Here is a 6,171-nt window from a genome sequence, read left to right as displayed (position 1 = left end):
TAATTGTAAAAGTATTTTTGAAAGTCTTGAGTAAAATCTGTCTTTTTCTGCAGGTTTGACTGAAAAAATACTCTGTGACTGAGGAAATTATTAATGTCAGCATTTTATGACGAAAAACCCTGCGAATGAAAAATACCAGGCGGATAAACGTTTGTGGGCAAAAAATATTCATCCGTCGTTGTTTGAGTGAGCTTCATTAGTACAGGGATTGAGTAATTTGTCCCTTTACAGTTTGAACATGACATTCGTACTAGTGCAGATTTTTAACATCGTGTGTCGAAGTCCCACATGCATGATAATTTCGAGCAGCGGCTATTCAGCCTGCAAAAAGCTGCCTGGAAATCACAGAATTGTTGCTCAGACTTGATGCAGTTTTAACGTCCTTGCATGGAATCTGACGCGAGCAACAATTATGGGCGGCGACGATGGTAACTTGCGGAAACACTGTCTAGACTGGTTTGTTTTTTGGCGCGGTGGCCCTTTTAGATGGCCTTTTTAGAATGTTCCAACCTGTTTACTGTCTATATACATGAGTAGACAGAAATATCGTCCCACGTGTGTGAAAATGACATATTATAGCTGCGCCTCTACACACTGACAGGACTGCAAAATCAAATTGTTCCTGAAACGAACAAGTTCTGGCTGAATAGATTCTTCTGATTATGTGACGAGCGACTTGATTTAGCTGGTCACTACACTATGATGGCCACAGAACAGATACTACACCATTCACCTTTAAAAAGAAGAAGGTAATGCCTGGACGGATGGTATCATGACAATAGAATAGATATTACACTCCCTCATCAAAAAAGAAGGTGGTAATGCTTGGGAGAATGACAACAGAACAGATACTACATTATTCCCATCATGAATTGTGCATTTAAATACAGTAATGATGTAGTTTCAGCTGCAGAAAGGTATATATTAGAAATAAATACAAAATAAATAAATATGTACTGAAATCTGTAGATGCTAAATAATTCCAATCCCAGGAAAACGACGAAAAACAATAAAATAAAATAAAAATAATAAATAAAGATCAGCAAGTCAAAACGGGATAAGGAGTAATGCAGAGTTACCCGCCCCTGTTCTTGACAATTTTTTTTTTTTTTTTGTCATCACACACCCACCCTCTACTCGAGGAGGAACAAATTTGACCAACAAGAAATCTTTAATTACGTTCCGATGTCACTCTGTGAGGGCATGGATTTCTAAGGATCTGCATTCCAAGAGAAGTGGATTTTTCGTCGGATTTCGGAACGACATTGTGTTTTTTTTCCCTCCCCTCTTCCTTGGTGGGCGGTGGTGGTTGACTACTTGTAGTGCGTTTCTAAAATCGGACGCCAGGGGGCGCGACCAGTCTCGCCTTTTTATTTCTCTTCTTGACAATTTTTAAAATTATTATTTTTATTCATAGTCCCCCCACAAAAAAATGATGAGATTTTTACAGTCTTTGGGGCAAAACAAATCTGCTATCCCAAACAAAACAGAGCCATGGAATTTATACAATTGTTAAAAGGTGAGTACAACTTTCAATCTCTGTACGAACCTCTGACAGTCCGAATAATAAAAACAAAACATTCGCTGAAATATAAATAGTCGAAATGCATATTACAAGCGATATTGAATAATTACATTGAAAAGCGAATTGCAATGCATTTGATTTATTTTTGTAAATCGATCCCTCACTTTTTAACCAATGAATAAATTATTATATCTACTGTTGCTTTTAACGTTTATATAAACATACAGACAACTCCCTTTTTTTACGTTCATTGATAGAAAAATGTTTAAATACGAATTTGGTAGTAGACGGGAACTGGGGGATTATATTAATACTTGGTTATAATTAAAAACTGACCCCTTACTTTATGCCCACCACTTACGATATACAAAAAAAAAAGAAAAGGAGGGAGGGTGGTTATATTTATTTTTAATTAAAAATACTTAATACATGATTAATAAACAGAAATTGGGGGATTAGTTTAATACTTCGCTATGCTTACAAACTGATCCCTTATTTTATGTTCACCACTTACGATGTGCGAAAAAAAAAAAGAAGATTTTTATGTTTGGTTTTAATTTAAAAATATAAAATTTATAAATTAATATGAATTGGGGTTTACTTTAATACTTTGTTATAATTAAAAATCGATACCTTATTTTATGTCTACCACTTGTGACCTACCTACACCCAGTAAAAAAAATAAAGCAAGGATGTATATTTGTTTTTAATAATGATAATAATAAATTAATATATGAATTAACTAGTAAACAAGAATTGGGGGATTGCTTTAATACTTGATTATAATTAGAAACTGATCCCTTACTTTATGGCCATAAATTACGATATGCAAAGATTGTATTTATTTTGTTATTATTTAATTTTGAATCCGGATATAAACGCGTAAAAAAAAATGCACTGCTAAAATAATGTAAATAATTTTTGAAGTTCATTAAAAAAACAAAAAAAAAAAAAACAATAATTTACGAATTAGTTTAATAATTTAGCGATATAACCTAATAAAATATATTTTCACTTAAATTTTTTTTTATTTAATATGTATACAAGAGAAAAAATACAATAAAAAACTATTTTATATAATGAAAAATTGGGTGTTAGGTTTATTAGTTAAAATTCTTGTTTGGGGCAAATGTATGTTTTTTTTTTTTTAATACTTTAAATTATTATATTTTTATTTCATTTATTTACACTATTAATATTAAAATATTAATTTGATTTTAACTTGTTCGCTGATCGAATTACGCATGCATATATATATATATATATATATATATATATATATATATATATATATATTTCTCCGAATTAAATGTATCTGTCGTAAAAAGGAAACGGTGCGATTTATGAATTAATTAATAATTAAAATATTTAGAATTTAGATTACTATTTTGTTTAGGATTTTTTTTTTTGTTTTGTTAAATGGGGATTAAAAATTTTGTTTGTTTTTGTTTTATGGCATATCAACCCTTTTCAGGTTATTCAATGCCGAATCGAGTGATTTTGAAGAAAATTTTTTTAATAGAGTATATTTGTTTTTTAAGTCTGTTTCTATTTAACCCATAGTTGGGACCCTGACAGGTACTATCTCTCCGGGTCAGAATGGACCTGGGAGCAATGGCAATTAAAGGGTGGCTCCACACTCCTCAAAGCCCGCAAACTGGAGCCACCATCGGATATAATTTAAGGTTATATCCAGGACCTCAAAATTTTGATTATTCGGGCTTATCCTTATTTTGATTGTTGTATTTACAACGTTTCAGCCGATGTCATTTCCGGTCTTCTCCAGGTGCATAGTTTCCAACCTAACATACATTTTAAATATTTTATACGTTTTTAAGTCCATATTTACTTGCCTCTCCATGGGTGCAAAGTTAGACACAAGGTCGGTTTTTAATACGAGAGAAAAACGATCTTCTCCCGAGGCACTTTGGATTGGGACAAAAATGAAAATCTGACTCTGTCTGGAAGATTTTCTCCTTCACTGACCGGAGACAGAAAAGGGCGCTTCTACAGAATTTGAACCAAACCAAAACGATTTATACAGAATTAAACCTTAAACTTAGTTCAGGGTTGGACTAGAATAAAACAAGCAAACAAAAGATCGTTCTGTTCAAATATTGTAGAAGTATCCAGAAAATATAAAATGTAAAGAACTGATACTACACTTTGCCTCAACCAAAGAGCCAGGGGGAAAAAAATGCACCTGAAGAACGTCGGAGGTTACATCGACTGAAACGTTGTAGAAGAATATACATATTTTAAGCAAGATAAGAATAGTAGTCCGAATAATCCAAATTGATACTTTATTGTAATTAGCTTTGTGGGTGTGTGGTTCTGCTGGTTGTCAGTTAAAAAAAAAAAAATGTTATAAATAAAAAGAAAGAAAACAAACCGAATAAATAAATAAATAAATAAATAAATAACCAGTTTTTGAAATCGAAACTACCAATTGTTTTCATGTTGTAAATTGATCGTCTTATTCTTAGACTGTTTTAGAGGATGTCAGTTTCTGTTTCGATTATAAAGAATAAAAAAAAAATATATTGATTTCAGAGTTCAATATTGCTTTTACTACGCACTGTAACGACTAACCAGCATATTATTTTCACGCACTTCGCCACATAGTAGTAGACTTAAATTAATTGCGCGTGCACACACACCTTAAAATCAGGACAAACGCGAATCAAGGCAGAAACACACACGGCTCAATCAGGGGGTCGTTCATACCAGTCGAAAATACATCCTGGACAATCGGTCCAACATTCGCTTTGTTGTTCTTGAACTGAACTACTGTTCCGTTCAGTCCTAGGTCCACCTCCTCGGACTTTATCTTCTCCTAGAGAAGGTGTTCGTTTCAAACTAGTTGCCCAAGACGCCCTACCGGGGAATGTCAACGGGATTGCGGATGAATTTTTTTGTTTGTTGCTTATGCACTTATGTTATAGTGTTATTTTTTTTAAAAATCGTATTTTCAAATTAAATTCAAGTTTTATTATATCTTTTATTAAATTGGGTGCTAGTGCAGAGAGAGTGCCGCGCGGCGCGCCACTGCCGCGCCGCGCCGCTATATTTTAAATTGTATTTCCAAGTTTAATTAAAGTTTTATGTTTTTTTATTCAATTGTAAAGTTGAAGTATAGAATAGGTACAAAACACCCTCCCTTCCCCATGTTAAGAATGTCTTTTTAAATAATAACGTTATTATTTACGTCCGGATCACTCTCTGCACTAGTACCTTAAATTGTTAGAGGAAAGGGTCAATATCAAGTTTCTTTCCAACTCCTCAAAAACTTTAAAATGACGACTTGTAGAGGTTTTCGGTGGTGCTGAAAACGAATATCGCATTTAAATTTGGGGGCAGATAAGTAGTTGTCATGATATGAAGAAATTACTTTTTCAAAAAGTGGGGGATCACTTTTCTATATAAATTTAACGTAAAATGAACACCCACTTTTTGACCACCTAGTATTTTCTTCATAGACAAATTTAACTGTGATATTCTTTTTCAGCACCCCCGAAAACCAGCGCTGTTTTTTTTTGTTTTTTTTTTTTTATTAAGAGACGCGTTCATTTTTTCATCTCATAATTTAGGACGCTAATTATGCTGTCAGTAAGTTTACAAAAACATACTTTTGTTTTTCGTTTTTTTTTTTTTCATTATAGAACTTTTATAGTTGTTTGCAGGTGCTCTGCAGTTTAATATTCCACAAATATTCTGTTTACATTAGGGGGCGCCACAACACTATCCGCCCCTCCACCGCCCCCTAATGTAAACAGAATTTTTGTGAAATATCAAACGATTCTTCTGCTTCAATGATTAATGTCGGCACGTTACTTACGGAAAAATGGTTAATTAAACTACAGATGCTCCTGCTAAAAACTATACAAGTTCTATAATTGAATACCTATCTAAAAAAAAAAAAAAAACGAACGAAAAACGAAAGTATATTTTTGTAAACTGCTCGTGTAAACTTACTGACAGCATTATTAGCGTCCTAACTTATGAAAAATTAACGAATCTCTTAGTAAAAAAAAAACAGCGCCGGTTTTCAGGGGGTGGGGGTGCTGAAAACGAATATCACAGTTAAATTTTTTTAGGATATGAAGAAATTACCTGGTGGTTAGAAAGTGGGTGCTCATTTTACGTTAAATTTATATAGGAAAGTGATCCCCCAACTTTTAATTTCTTCATATCATGAAAACTACTTATCTACCCCAAATTTAAATGTGATATTCGTTTTCAGTACCACCGAAAACATAGAAAGTCCTCATTTTAAAGGTTTTTGAGGAGTTGGAAAGAAACTTGACATTGACCGAGGAACGTATAGAGGGTATTTATTTGCTCCGCCACCGAACAAATTAGGCACAAGGCCGATTTTTAAAGTGAGGAGTGAAGGGGAAATGGGGACAAACTCCCCGGGGAGTAGGGGAGCTGGATAGTGACAATTGGTATGAAGGGTTGCCCCTACATTGAGCAAGGTCTTATATGTGGGGTTGCCTCAACATATGGTCTTTGCTTGACACTTGTTGCCCAGGCCCCGAAGGACCCGGGCCGGGTAAGTATAGAGAATAGTTACAAAACTCTCTCCCTTCCCCATGTTAAGAATGACTTTCTAAATAATTTATTTTAGCACGGTAACATAAGTG

General features: G+C 33.6%; 1 protein-coding gene across 4 annotated transcripts in view; it reads left to right on the top strand.

The window, feature by feature from the left end:
- Positions 1-1,071: 1,071 nt before the first annotated feature.
- The window catches only part of LOC145266399 (WD repeat and FYVE domain-containing protein 3-like), a 447,754-nt gene continuing 442,654 nt past the window's right edge, over positions 1,072-6,171 (top strand). For all 4 annotated transcript variants that reach the window (XM_080122046.1, XM_080122045.1, XM_080122044.1 and 1 more), the window contains exon 1: positions 1,072-1,519. The gene's annotated coding sequence lies outside the window, so the exon portion shown is untranslated. The remainder of the gene's footprint in view (positions 1,520-6,171) is intronic.

This window comes from Euprymna scolopes, chromosome 41, assembly GCF_053919585.1.
Source record: "Euprymna scolopes isolate OS-2025 chromosome 41, ASM5391958v1, whole genome shotgun sequence".
NCBI classification, from domain to species: domain Eukaryota; kingdom Metazoa; phylum Mollusca; class Cephalopoda; order Sepiida; family Sepiolidae; genus Euprymna; species Euprymna scolopes.
The sequence above is the reverse complement of the archived record's forward strand: the minus strand, read 5'-3'. Positions and strand labels throughout refer to the sequence as shown.